Here is a 14,856-nt window from a genome sequence, read left to right as displayed (position 1 = left end):
AGTCACCATGCCGTCGTGAAGCCGCGCCAACAGAGAACCATGGCATCCATCACGCGCAACCTCCATGGCCACCACCATCAAAGTCGCGATCTCTCCCAAATCACGAAACCCTAATCTCGAACTCCATTGAATCTTCATTCTCGCGCATTAGCCATGAATCATCCAAATTGAGAGCTTCATCGTCAACGTGACAATCCTTGCCACCGTCATGCAAAGCTCCAGGACCATCATCTTCTCTAACCTGTAGAAAACCACAATGAAATCCAAAAAAATCCCAAATCAAAGAAACCTAGTATTGTGTTGCTGCTTGCGTCCAGCAGCCACCATGAGTGCTTTCTTACACAACTAGGTTCGTCTTCTTCATGCTACCATGAGTTGCACAATTCACAAAATCATCCTCCATTGAAGCAAAATCGCGAGCAACGTTTTCCTTCTTCTCGTAGCGCAGGAAGATTTCCCCCAAATGCAAAACCCTAATTTTGCAGTTGTAAAGGGTCTGCGAGGGTGACATGGCAGTAGTTAAATGTCATCTCAACACTGTTGTGCATACTTGGACTGTCTGCCGTTAACGATTTAAACGGCGTTTGCAAAAAGGACCAATTGAATAAAACTTACAATTTTTAGGACAACATTAAACAGAAAAAAAGGGACCAAAAGAATGTACTTGACGAAAATAAGGACTATCAGTGGTATTAAGCCTTTAATTAATGTAAGATATTATATTCATATTTAAATTTAAAATTTAAATTTAATGATATTTTTATGTTTAATAGGACTTGAGATAAACATTTAAAAAATATAGTAGTTTTCACAGTTAAGTGATTATTAATAAATTGAAAAGAAAATTGAGAGAAGTTAAATATTTGAATAGGAAAAGCATTGAGAAAGATAGAAGAATATATTGAAAAGAAGAATGATTGAGTTGGGAAAGAGGGTAATAATTAGATTGGGAGGAGGGAGACAAGGCCTAGAAGTCCGGCAAGCAACGTCCCCAAATGGACCACACACCATGAGACTGGCCTTCCTTCCGGTGAACACGCTCCCACACTCCCACCTATTCACAACCATCACCATTTCACACCCTTTCATTCTTATCACCATATTACATGCATTCGTTACTTTATTTCTATACATCTTTTAAACATTCAACAAATTCAATTTCATCACAGGATAAAATTGACTTTGACTTTTTGAGTTTCTCTTACGATCCCATTACCATCTCTTTGTTTATTTCCATGTTGCTTTCTACTTTTTTATATCAACATAGAATTACTTATGTTGGGTTTTAGGTTCTATGTTATTGACTCTGAGTTTGAAGTGCGACAATGATAATAATCCAATGCTGCTGAGATGGAGACTAATGTCATGCTTAGGAGAAATGACAATAATTTTGTGTGGGAGAAAAGGTTTGCAGAGACACACACAATCAATGACAATGATGGGTTTAAACTATATCTTTTTTCTATTTATAAATACATAACCTTATATACTCTATACAGATTATAGATTCGATTCGATCTACTTCTCTCTTTCATATATTTCAATATTAGTATCTAGAGTTAGGTTTAATCAATGTCCTCCCACCGGTCCATTGTTCACCGGTGTTATTTTATCTTTATTTTTTTATCCAAAGTTGGTCTTTTATATCCAACATTGCTTTTAATTTTTCCCCATTGTTTTTTGCCAACATTATGCTACTGCCATCCAGTCTGGTCTCCCTATCGCATAGTTAAATGAATTAAATTATCTGTGAACATTGATCTATAAAAGAACTAAAGTCAACATTGAGATTCAATCTTATTGCCTTTTCTCTTCATTGTCTGGTGCATCTTCTAATATGTTTGGTTGTTTTTTCTAATAGATATTTATATTTAACTTTTTCTTATATGTACTAAAGTATAAAAGGATAAATTGAAGTATACAAAAATAACTCATTCTATCTTTTAAATTAAGATATATGAATGAAGAGACCATATTAATTATATATTTTTGATCTCAAGTCCTTAATGTTTTTTAGTACATTATCACATTTGACATACTTTGGAGTTTAAAACTCCATAATGATTTTGGTTTTAAAAAGAGTCTTAAAAGGATTATCAGGAAAAGTATATTTGTATTAATTTTCACAATTACCTTTAAATGATGTGGAAATATTAAATATATCGGAACATGCCATAAACAAACACTTTTTTTTGTACATGAGATAATATTGATGGGTTGTTGGATGTAACTTAGTATCTACAATTTTAAATAATATTTGAAATTATTATTAGTGTGTGAAGAGAACATATTGGATTACACGTAAAATATTAGAAAAGAAACAAATATGAATATAACTATAATATTTATATTTCTGGTGGATAAGACTATAATGTATCCACTTAAAGAACTACACTCTGTGTAAGATTCCATAATTATTAAGATAAATATGCTAAAGAACTACTAAACACACAACTAAAAAAAAAAGTTTAATATTTGTTATTTTTAATCTTTAATATTTGTCAAAACACAGAGGTCATATTAGGGTACGTTAATTTAACGTCAGAAGGTAAAAAATATGTTAATTGATGTTGGAAAACAAGTAATTCTAACATCTTGTAATGTTGAGCGACATGCCCTTTCTACTTAGCGAAGGTTTATGGGGTATTCTTTGTAATGATAAATGAGTTTTTTGATGTCGGAAGGATGAATTCCAACATCATTTTTTCGCTAGTTCACGCCTTCCTCACTTAGTGAAGGTTTGTCTTTGGAATTGACATTGTAAGGTTTTCGATGTCGAAAATTTCCATTTCTGACGTCACCATTTCTAACATCAATTCACATCGAAAAATGCACTTTCTGACATACCTTTTGTGTTCTTTTTATAAAAGCTTCATTTTTACAGATTTACCAAACTCGAAAAGTAGAAAAGTAGAAAAGTAGAAAAGTAGAAAACTAGTTTTGGCATTTCATATATCTAGAAGTCATATGAACAAAGTTTGTATTAATCACAATTCAAACTAAAAACTAAAACTATGAGAATTCAAACTAAAAACTAAAGCTATCAAAAGACAAAGTATTGAAACTAAACTATTGTATGCCTAACTCCATCTCTCCAAAAGATATGTTGTGTATTCCTACCGTATCTTCATCATTGTGCCCTTTATTATTACGGATGGATTGTTGAACCACTACAAAAGTAGGACAACTTTACTATATGTGCATTCTAATGATCAAAGTTGAATGTTATTTATTAAGATGTGAAAGATATATTATTACTTTAGTCCAATCATCTCTTATTCCTACTTTGATGATGGTCTTGATCCAAGAAACAATGTAGTACCCACATTCCCAAGAATCTGATGCTTGTTACACTAAACATGACAAAGAAAATACTCAAATCACATATGAAAATTAATAAGTTAAAGATCAATGAAGCCCAACTTTTGATAAATTATTTGAATTTGTTCTGCTCTAGGCCTACCCACAACTATAATTAAATTTGAAACATTGGTTAATATATTAATATCATAATGAATTGATATGAAAGAATGTAATACTTACATTTGTAACAAGAATTTCAAGTCAGGTTTTCATCCTCCTATGCAAGGAACAAAACCATATAACATGACATTATCTTGGTATGATCATCATCACTTGCCAATGGCCTCTATCATGAATCACAAATAGTGAGTCGATTAATTAAATCTTCATAAAGTTGTACAACGTATAACACATACCCATCAACGTATGGTGCGATATATACCTCTCTTTTGGACTCAGCCATCTATGTTTGCATATACGATTGCGTGAATTCTACTATGTTTCCAGATAGTTGAATGGTTTGAGGTTCAAAAATGTCATACATGGATGCCCAACCTTGATCCACAATGATAGTGTCATTATACCTATAACAATAAAGGTAACTATATATATATATATATATATATATATATATATATGTTAAAAATTAGCAATTTGAATATTGAAAAAGGAAAGACAATGAAAAATCTTACATGCACATTAGTTGTATGATTGAAATGCTTAACATTCTCTTTCCATCAACGACCACCAGTGCATCATTTAGTGTAATATACAATGATAGTGTCATTATACCTATAACAATAAAGGTAACCATATATTAAAAAGTAGTAATTTGAATATTTAAAAAGGAAAGAAAAGGAAAAATCTTACATGCACCATAGTTGTATGATTGAAATGTTTAACATTCTCTTCCCATCAACGACCTCTAGATCATCATTTAGTGTAATATACAATGACACATGACATTGGAGGCCAAATACTCTTAAGTCCCACTCTAGCTCCACCGATCCTTTATTCAACCTGTGTAATTTTCTCATCAACTTGGATAGAGGATCATCCTTTTCTGCTACCTCCTCATCTTTGTAGCTCATAGCTTCAAGCATTAGTTATTTCTCCGGATAGTAGAATTGAAATAAACATTTTAAAAGTTATGAATCATTTATTTCTATCTTAGACATAAAAATACTAAGAATAAAAATATAATACATGTGGTAGGCCAAAATATGGCATGATGAAAGCCTTAGGCCAAGCTATAAATATGCCTAAGCCTCCCCTACAAATTGTATTTCATAAGTTGGCACATGCACTTGAGCGTGGGGTCTTTGACCTCATTAATTGTCACCTATGTATGGTGGGGTAATAAAGGAGCGCCATGAATGGTCTGCCCTCCTATAAGTTATCGTCCCATAACCACTATGCATATGGGATCTCCATCAGCCAATAGCTCATAGTGACAAGTGTAATCAGTATGATCTACAGTAGAGCATAAGCCTTTGGTGCTCACACGACATCCTATTGAATCTTCAATGGATGTATCATCCTTCTATTGGGTCATCGCCTAAAGTCTTTCTTCAAGTTCCCTTTGAATTTCTTATTGTTGTTGGAGGTGTTTCATGAAGCATTGCTCCATAATGCTCATGTGCTAATTTAATCTTTCTTTCATTTGGAGCTCTAGCTTCCTCAATGCCTCTGACTCAAAGATTCTATAATTTTTTGTTTAGGGCCAAAGTAGTCTTTCATTCCAATATCCTCCAACACCACACACATGACCTAGGTGATTTGGCTTTCCAATGGTTGTTGTGAGCATGTCCTCCCTACCTTGGTTGACATATGTACCTTGAGTCTGTTAGTCAACCAACTCATCCTGCATATCATAATGAAGTTTGATACGTAAAAAAGTTTGTTACATAAAATTCATATGAATTATGATAATGGATTAAGAGTTTGTACTTAGTTTGTGCAGCCTTCCACATCTTATACCAAGCAAGGTGCTAGGTCAATGACTTAAGACCTAAAGCCTCTACATAAGATTTTCTCATCCTTTTCTCTAATAATGCATAACTACCACATGAGAGTATGTGTGGTGCATCATTAAGTCTTTGTCTCTATTAGGCGAAAATCCTTTTCTTCTATCAAACCATAAAAATTAATAAGTTTAAATCAGAAATCAATGTCTTCTATGACTATAAAAAAATATTAAGATACAAATCTGCTAATTGTTGGGGCAAATTGGCAAGTGTACCGAGTCGCACAAGTAATATAAAATGGTAAGACCAAGTATCGTATCCCAGAGGACTCTCGACACTGAAAAATTGTGTAACAAGATTAATTAGCGTGCAAAAATAATAAATAAAATAAAATTGCAATTGATCAGTGGCAAAGGAGCACAAAGATGAACGGAGGTTGATCTGTATGACATGGATATGTTGTTGGGGTTAGATTTCACCATGTTCCTTCTCATGTATATAAGAATTCTTTATGCATTAATGCCAATGTCTCTCACTAAATTATCTAAACCCAACCCCTCGATGAATAAGCCTGTCCCAAACTACCAGTTCATACAATTCCTAGCATTCTTGGTAATAAGATGTGAAGAACAAGAGATTAAGACGACCAAGACTCATACCCTCATCCCTGAGAAATACAACCCTTAGGAGTAATTCAACAAGAACCTGAATTGTAAGGAACCTCCCGACACTTATGCAATTCATAAATCATACTAATGAATGAGTTAAACAAAAGCAAGCATATAAACAGATGAATTACTCTAACAATTAATGGAAAAACGTACGGAATCTAAGAATCAATTCAAATACATGAGAGTTTACAAGGTTACATCACCCCCCAACAAACAAATAGAAATTAGTTCCCCATAGACGTGGGGGAACTCTATGAACAATGGAAGAAAAAATGAGCAAGAAAGCCTAAGAATTGGGAAAATAATGTATTGCTACGCTCTTCTTTACCAGGGATACAAAACCTAGAGCCCTAGGGTCCTTCAAATAAGGTTAGAAACGTGCAAAAACAGGGCCTAGTCCAAAAGAGTCGAAACAGAGCATAAACAGGGCCTGATCCACGAAGGTCGACGCTCAGGCGTCTAGGGAGACCACCCGGGCAGTGAGAGAACTTCATGCAAGGCTCGGGCCTTCAATTTGGTCGCCCAAGCTTCGAGGCCCTGTTAAGACTGCAAAACCAACGGCAAGTGCACCGGTCGCAGCGTAGCAAGTGATAAATATCGTTTTCTCCCAAGGGACTTGTGCAACACATGACAATTATTCCTTTTATAACTCAATTAGACATCAAAGTGCACAAAAACAACACAAGAAACTCTTTTTGGTATTTTATCAAACAGTTGGTGTGCAGGAAATTTAACATAGTGTATTTACAATTTGTCAAGACTAGAATTCATCCATTTCATTCTCATGCATTCACAAACATCTCAATTCCATCNANTNNGTNTTCAATTTCAATTCTAGGTTCAATCATATTTCTCAATACTTCAAGAACCAAAATTCATGCCATGGGTGATCAAGCCACAACAAGCATTAAGCATAGAAATCAAATACTAACATGAATTAGAAAAGCATATATCATTAACATCACAAAATACATAAGAATTCCATGTTTTAGAACTAATCTCAACAAATAGGAAAAGCCCTCCATGGAGGAGAACTTAGGGTTCTACAAAATTGAAGAGATAAGGAAGAAATTGGAACCAAAGAGAAGATGCAAAGCCTTTCCCAAGGTGCCTCCCCTTCGCATCTCCATCTCCAATTTGTGACCCATCTTCTTCCTCAACCCAAAAGGGGCAAAATCACCATTGATGAAGCTTGAAGACCCNAGGAGGAGTGGGAGAGCTTCCCAACACCCCAAATAGCCTCCAAGGGCCTCTCCTAATCTCTCTAGGTGAAGAATAAAGTGTAGGAGGAGAAGAATGCCCCAAAAATCGTGAGACCCATGTTTAAATAACCCATTTTGACACATCAGCGGAAAGTCGCACCCAGCGCCCTTTTGGGGCGCCCGAGCGCCAAATTTAGGTGAAATAGCGAAGCAAAGGGTGCCCAGTGCCCTTCTGGGGTGCCTGGGCACCAAATCTGCAGAAAAACAGCAGCAAAGGGCGCCCATCGCCCTTCTGGGGGTGCCCAACGCCATTCTATGGCACCCGGGCGTGACAACATTCTAAAATTCAAGCTCTTGCGCGATTCCAAAGGCGTCCAACATGGATATTTGCTTCAAATTGATCTTTTATTGTCCCGAAACATGTTCCCTTGAGTTCTTGCTTGTTTTCCTCCACTAGAATTGCTTCCTATTCATTTATTTCACACACTCAAACATAGAGATTAGAGGTAAAAACAAGCATATACTAAATAAAACATAAGAAAACTAGAAAACACACTAAACTTGAGGATAAAACAAGGTAAAAGCTATGAAGGAGTTTATTTCTTCATAAAATATACACACACAAACACGTTAAATCAACCGTTATCAGGCCCCGCCGCCTAGGCGGCCAGGGTCACCGTTCGGTCGGTGGATGTCGATACTGCACGCTCAAGCTTCGCTTCTGGACGTCCGGGCTTCGTGTTTTCCCTCCTTTTGGTTCCTTTTTAGCCCTTCTGAGCTCCATCTTCTTGGATTTTCATCTCTGCTTCCAGTATTACCTTAATCTCTGTCAAAACAAAGGGAATTAGTCATAAAATTATTGAAATCAACCTCAACTCTCTTATTCACACAATTTAATGAAAAAACATGAGTCCAAGCAAATTTCTAAGTGAAAAAGGGTGCTTTTAGTATCAAAATCACATCACAAATAACGGTGTTTTAGATTGTTATCAGAACCCCAAACCTAGAATTTGTTTGTCCTCAAGCAAACAGAATGTAACTCAGCTCTTCGGAACAATCACTACAATGACTCAACATTTTTTTCAAAATCTTTTCTTTCCAAGACAGGAAATCACTTTTATCAATTCAGTATCGAGATCTCAGTCAAGATGTGCAGATGCTTTAATTCAATCAAAATCAATGTAATGCTCATACATTTTCAACAGATGTTGTCCTTAAGAATGATAATTCAACCAAGTAGAGATGCAATCAGAAATTCAAAGAACTACTCCTCAACAAGGAAAATGTTTCACTCAAGCACTCAAAAGTGTATCACTCAAGCACTCAAAAGTGTGTAGTGAGGTGTTGGTGTCTTTCACTCTACTATCACAATGTCACACAAATTAATTTTTCCTTTCATTTAATCACAATCAAATATACTCATAAGCAAGTTATCATCACAAGGGCTTTTCATGGCTTGTAGCTTGGCTGGGCTAAGAAGGAAATTGGTTTTTCTGGTTAGCAAATTTCCTTGAGTTAAGATAGACGTTTATGAATTTATCATTTAAGCACAAACTCTCTTTCTTTCCCTTGCAGTGAGCTTTTTCTTTTCATTTCATTTTTTTTTTCTTTTGCCTTTCTCTTGCTTTTGTTTTTCAATTGCTCACTGATCAGAGAAGTGGGTTGCTACCTAGCAACCCCAAACTTGAACCTTTATCAGTACCACATCAAATGTTCTCAACTTAACTCAAGGTAAAGATTTTCAAAAAGGTTTTTCAAAACATGCATAAGGCTCAAGGTTCAAAGGTTAGAACAAATTGTTCTATTTTCAATGAGCAAAAATTTTGTGAAGGCTAAAAGAATAAGGGATAACATGGCCTTGATCATATGAAAACTACAAGCAAGTAGTTTGATCAGAAAATTTGGGCAAAATCATTCATGCCTTCAAAGTAATAGCAATTATTTACAAACAACTCTGAAGCCCAAAACTCACACAGGTAAACTCACAAGTCCCAAAATTCAAAAAAACATCTTACTCAGTATCTCAATCAAAATTTTTTTCACAAGCACCTGTTTCACACATTGTGAGTCATCACCTATATCACGTTATGCATCATCTCAACATCAATCAATCACAGTTGAATCAAAGCAGTTCAGTTCATTCAATCAACATCAATCAATCACAGTTGAATCAAAGCAGTTCAGTTCACGTTATGCAATACTCATCACAAAACAATCACAGTTGAATCAAAGCAGTTCAGTTCATTCAAGCAGAGCACAATAAAAATAAAATAAAATAAAATAAACAAAAATTGAATTTAAAAAGAAAAGTGCAGAAAAATGGGTTGCCTCCCAGCAAGCGCTTCTTTAACGTCACTAGCTTGACCCAGTCTTCATCATAATATCCATCAGTAGATGTTTAATCCCATAGCATCCATCAGTAGATGCTATCCTTAGTGCCATAAGAAGTAGCATTTATCCTAAAAAAACTCAAACACACAAAAACAAAATCAAAGCAAAACCACACAAATAATAAATTAAAAATAAAAAAAAATAAAACAAAATAAAAGATAAAAGAAAATTCAGGAATTGGGTTGCCTCCCAGCAAGCGCTTCTTTAATGTCATTATCTTGACCCACTGCAATTGCTTTATTCCTCAAACATTCCCTTTTCTGGAAATTTTTTCTTTTTGTTGAATTTTTTCAGGAATTTGGTATAACCAGGAACTTGATGCAGTGTCCCAATCATAGGAATTTTAATCTCCAATTTCTTGAAGATTTCCATGAAACGCTTAAACTGTTTTTCTTTCTCCTTCCTATGATACTTCTTTGGGTGAGGAAGGAGTTTTTCATATGATTCTTTCTTTTTTCTCTCATCCTCCTTCTCTCCCTTTTTCTTTTCTTCCTTCCCTTCCTTGGAACACTCCTTAGGGTAAAGAGGAATTTTTTCAACTTTTTCCTTTTCTCTCTCAACCCCTTTTTCTTCTTTTCTTTCTTCTTCCACATTCTTCCCCTCTTCTTTTCTCTCAACCTCCCTTTTTATCTATTCTTTTATCTCACTCACTTCTTTTCCTCTCTCTACTTCATCTTTTTGTTTTTCACTTAACCTTTCTTTTTCTTCTCTCTCATCTTCTTTCTTTTCTACCTCATTCTCTTTCTTACTCAAACTTTCTTCTTCTTTTCGCTTTATTTTTCTCTCATCTAAAACCTCGTCACTCTTGGTAACAACATCCTTGCATTCCTCTTTGGGGTTCATGTTGTCTTTGATATAATCCAACTTCTGAATTATGAACCTACAATGCACCTTCATCCTTTTAGATGTTGCTTGAGTGCTTTCCCGAATTGAGAGAGATTCCCGCTTGAACTGCTTTGGAGCCTCCTCAAGCTTTGTAGTACTGTTGGCTTGTGGTGGTCTAGTAAATAGTCCACCAACTTGCCCAAATTGACTTTGATTCATGCTTGAGTGAGGTTCCCATTAGTGGTTGAAATTACCTTGGTAGAATTGAGTGCCCATATAGTTAAAGTCTTGTCTGAATTGCATCCTACAAGCATTAGACACAAAACCCTAGAAAACATTGTTAGTACAAAAACTAAAATAAACAAAGCAAAACACCAAAAATAAAAAATAAAAATATGAAAAAGAAAAATAAAAAAAATATGAAAAATAAAAATAAAATAAAGTCAAAGTTAATCAAGAATCACACAAATAGAATAGCTTAAACCGTGAGTCCCCGACGACGACGCCAAAAACTTGTTGGGGCAAATCGGCAAGTGTACCAAGTCGCACAAGTAATATAGAATGGTAAGACCAAGTATCGTATCCCAAAGGACTCTCAGGGCTAAAAAATTGTGTGATAACAAAATTAATTAAGACTTAAAAATAAAAAGAGATCATTAGGTTTGGGTGCAAAAATAATAAATAAAATAAAATTGCAATTGATAAGTGGCAAAGGAGCATAGAGATGAACAGAGGTTGATTTATATGAGATGGATATGTTGTTGGGGTTAGATTTCACCAAATTCCCTCTCATGTATATAAGAATTCTTCTTTATGCATTAATGCCAATGTCTCTCACTAAATTACCTAAACCCGATCCTTTAGTGAATAAGCTTGTCCCAAATTACCAGTTCATACAATTCCTAGCATTCCTGGTAATAAGATGTGAAGAACAAGAGATTAAGACGACCAAGACTCATACCTTCATCCTTGAGAAATATAACCCTTAGGAGTAATTCAACAAGAACCTGAGTTGTAAGGAACCTCTCGGCATTCAATTCATAAATCATGCTCATGAATGAGTTAAACAAAAGCAAGCATAGAAACAATTGAATTACTCTAACAATTAATGGAAAAGTGTATGGAATTTAAGAATAAATTCAAATACATGAGAGTTTACAAGGTTACATCATCTCCCAACAAACAAATAGAAATTAGTTCCTCGTAGACATGGGGGAACTCCATGAACAATGGAAGAAATAATGAGCATGAAAGCCTAAGAATCGAGAAAAAAGTGTATTGTTATGCTATTCTTTGCCAGTGATACAAAACCTAGAGCCTTAGGGTCCTTTAAATAAGGTTAGAAACATGGAAAAATAGGGCCCGGTCCAAAAGATTTGAAACAGAGCAGAAACAGGGCCTGATCCACGAAGGTCGAAGCTCAGGTGTCCAGGGAGACCACCCAGGCGGTGAGAGAACTTCATGTAAGGCTCGAGCCTTCAATTTGGCCGCCCAGGCGGCCAAGGTCATCGCCCGAGCAGTGGACGTCGATTCTACTCACTCAAGCTTCGCTTCTGGATGCCCGAGCTTTGTGTTTTCCGTCCTTCTAATGCCACTTTACGCCCTTCTAAGCTCCATCTTCTTGGCTTTTCATCTCTACTTCCAGTATTACCTCAATCTGTGTCAAAACAAAGGGAATTAGTCATAAAATCATTGAAATAAACCTCAACTCTCTTTTTCACACAACTTAATGAAAAAACATGAGTGCAAGCATGTTTCTAAGTGAAAAAGGTGGTGAGATTGTTGATAAGGGAAGCACCGGTTTAGCTAACCTTAATCTCACAATGCTTTATTCACTCCGGTTTTTGGTGATGACAACACATTATTAATAACACATGTCTTGTTATGTGTTACATGTCCTGTTCCTTATTCATTAATATCTTATTGAACATGTTTTGTGTTAGTCTTGATATATGAATGCATATTCACTGTTCTGATATATGTTACATCTGTTGTGATTGCATTGCATATGTTTTGGAAATGGAAAAATACATGCACTTTGATGAACTTATATTGTGTGACAAATCTGCATGTCCTAAGTCGACTCCATTATTAATAGTGTCGATTAAAGACTAAAGACTTTGCACAGATTTTCAAATACAGTGCTATGTGAGATTTTACATTGAAAAGAATTTCAATATGTGCAGATGTGTCAAAGTCGACTGTGTGTGCTATGCATTCGACTTTGTTAGTTGTTTTATTTGAGATCCTGTTATGCTTGTGAATAGCAACTGCTATATTTTCAAAAGTTAGTTAAGCATTGAATGAGAGTCAACTTTATTGAATGTGGAATTAGTAGCTTAGTCGACTATAGGAGTGTCTGATATATGGAAATGTTTAAACAGACGAGACCCGAGTTATTCAGAGAACTTTTGAAAGAGCTGACATTTTCATATTCTGTTTCAGATTGATTCTCTGTGATTTAGAGCTCCAAGGACTCATCAAGAAGACGGTGAAGATCTTTCTCTGAACAGATTCTAAAGGAAATTCTGTTGTGCTTACTGCTTGATCATTATCTGCCAAATTGAGGTGTTCTTTGGTTGATCAAGGCTCATGTTACAATTTGCTGGAGATTGTTATACTTGTTGTGATTACAGGGGGTGGACCCGTGTGGTCTGGATACTTTGAGGATTGTTCAAAGTGGGTTGAAGATTGCAGAAGAGGGGATTCTTGGTGCAGATCTTCTTGTGTGTTTCTGCCTATATTTTGGTTAGAGGGTTAGAGAGGTGTTTTGTATTTTTGAGGTGGAGGTCTCTATAAAAGCCTTGTTGTAAAAACCTTGACCATTATAGTGCATTTGCTTCCCGAGATTGGAAGGACACTGGATGTAGGCATTGAGGCCGAACCAGTATAAAAACCTGTGTGTGTAAGTTATGTTTTTACAAATTTTTACAGAACATATGACGTTGGAAACAATGTAATTCCGACGTCTTAAAACAATTTGGCGTCGAAATCTAGGAGTTTCGACATCGTATGGTAGTAAGTTCTTACAATTGCGCTTGAAAAGTTTTAATATTTTCACACAATTTAAGGGACATATAATGTCTATAGAAAGTGAATTTCCAACGTTAATGGACGTCAGAATTCACCTTTTTCGACATCTAATTGCTTACTGGACAACCCAAAGGTCTTTTCTAAGTAGGTTGACAAGATTCATGCAAACATATAATGTCTAAAAGGCTATTTTCCAATGTTAATTGATGTCAGAAATCACCTTTTCTGACATCTAATTAACATTTAGGGTTTAAAACCTGCACAAAAATTACATTTGTGACTGTTAAGTGAGCAAATAAATAAAGTATCTATTTCTCAATTTTAGCCATATGTAACTCTTGAAACATAGTGTACTTTTCTCCTCTCACGTATCCTCCTTGCACCTTTACTTCTCTTTTTTTGTTCTCTCTTTCAATGCTTTTGTTCATGTTTATCTCTTTATATCTTTTTGAACGTTTAAAACAAGGAAAATACCCATATTGTTCAAACATTCCTTATCCATTAAAATTTCCCTTTTAATCGTATTGAGAGCCATTTTTAAGGTTTCCTGGAAATGTCTCTTACAGTCAGCTTTCAGAACATTTGTATCCTCTAAATTGGTAATTTTCTATCTTTGGATTTCAATAAGCTCCTTCATGTTCACAATACCTATGCATAAATGTGATGATACAAGCAAGAAAAGAATATATTTTATGAACATGAAGGAGTTGATTAAAATCCAGAGAAAGAAAATTATAGATTTGGATGATACAAATGTTCTAAAAGTTGACCGTAAGAGACATATCCAATTAAACTTAAAAACGACTCTCAATATGGTTGTCGCAACCGGAAAATCGTGACGGGACGACAATCCAAAAAGAAACGAGTTTGAAAAAGGTTTTGGAGTCACCACCATAGTTTATTCTGGAAAACTACGGAAAAACCATAAAATGATAAAACACAGTCCACGAAAACCAAAGATTAGGTTCGGGAGTCGGTTACGTGTGGGGGAGGTGTTAGCACCCCCACAACACCTGCCCTAAGGCAGTACCTTTAACTAAATACGTGAATTTGATGTGGTTTGCAAAATGTTTAATTTCCCCTAAAAAATAAAACTCTAAAGAAAACAAAATATATTATTTTTTTTGTTTTTTGTGCCCGACAAGGATTGACCTTGCTCCTACGTATTCTTAGTTGTACTGAGAAATCAGGGTTACGTAGTTCTTTTCGAAACCATTTGGAAAATGATGTTGTGTCTGAAGTTTTTTTTTTTTTTGTATGAGGAAGAAAAAGATTTTCAACACAAGGCCGACAGAATGGCCGCACTTGTGTTTAAACCCTTTAAAACAATTTATGATTTTTTTAAGAGAGGAAGAAAAAGGTTTTTGGTACAAGGCAGACAGAATGGTCGCACTTGTGCTTAAACCTTTTACAAACAATTTATGATTTTCTAAAAGAAGAAGGAAAAGGTTTTTAGCACAAGGC

Source organism: Vigna radiata, unplaced genomic scaffold, assembly GCF_000741045.1.
Source record: "Vigna radiata var. radiata cultivar VC1973A unplaced genomic scaffold, Vradiata_ver6 scaffold_73, whole genome shotgun sequence".
Taxonomy (NCBI): Eukaryota; Viridiplantae; Streptophyta; class Magnoliopsida; order Fabales; family Fabaceae; genus Vigna; species Vigna radiata.
Note: the sequence above shows the minus strand (reverse complement) of the source record.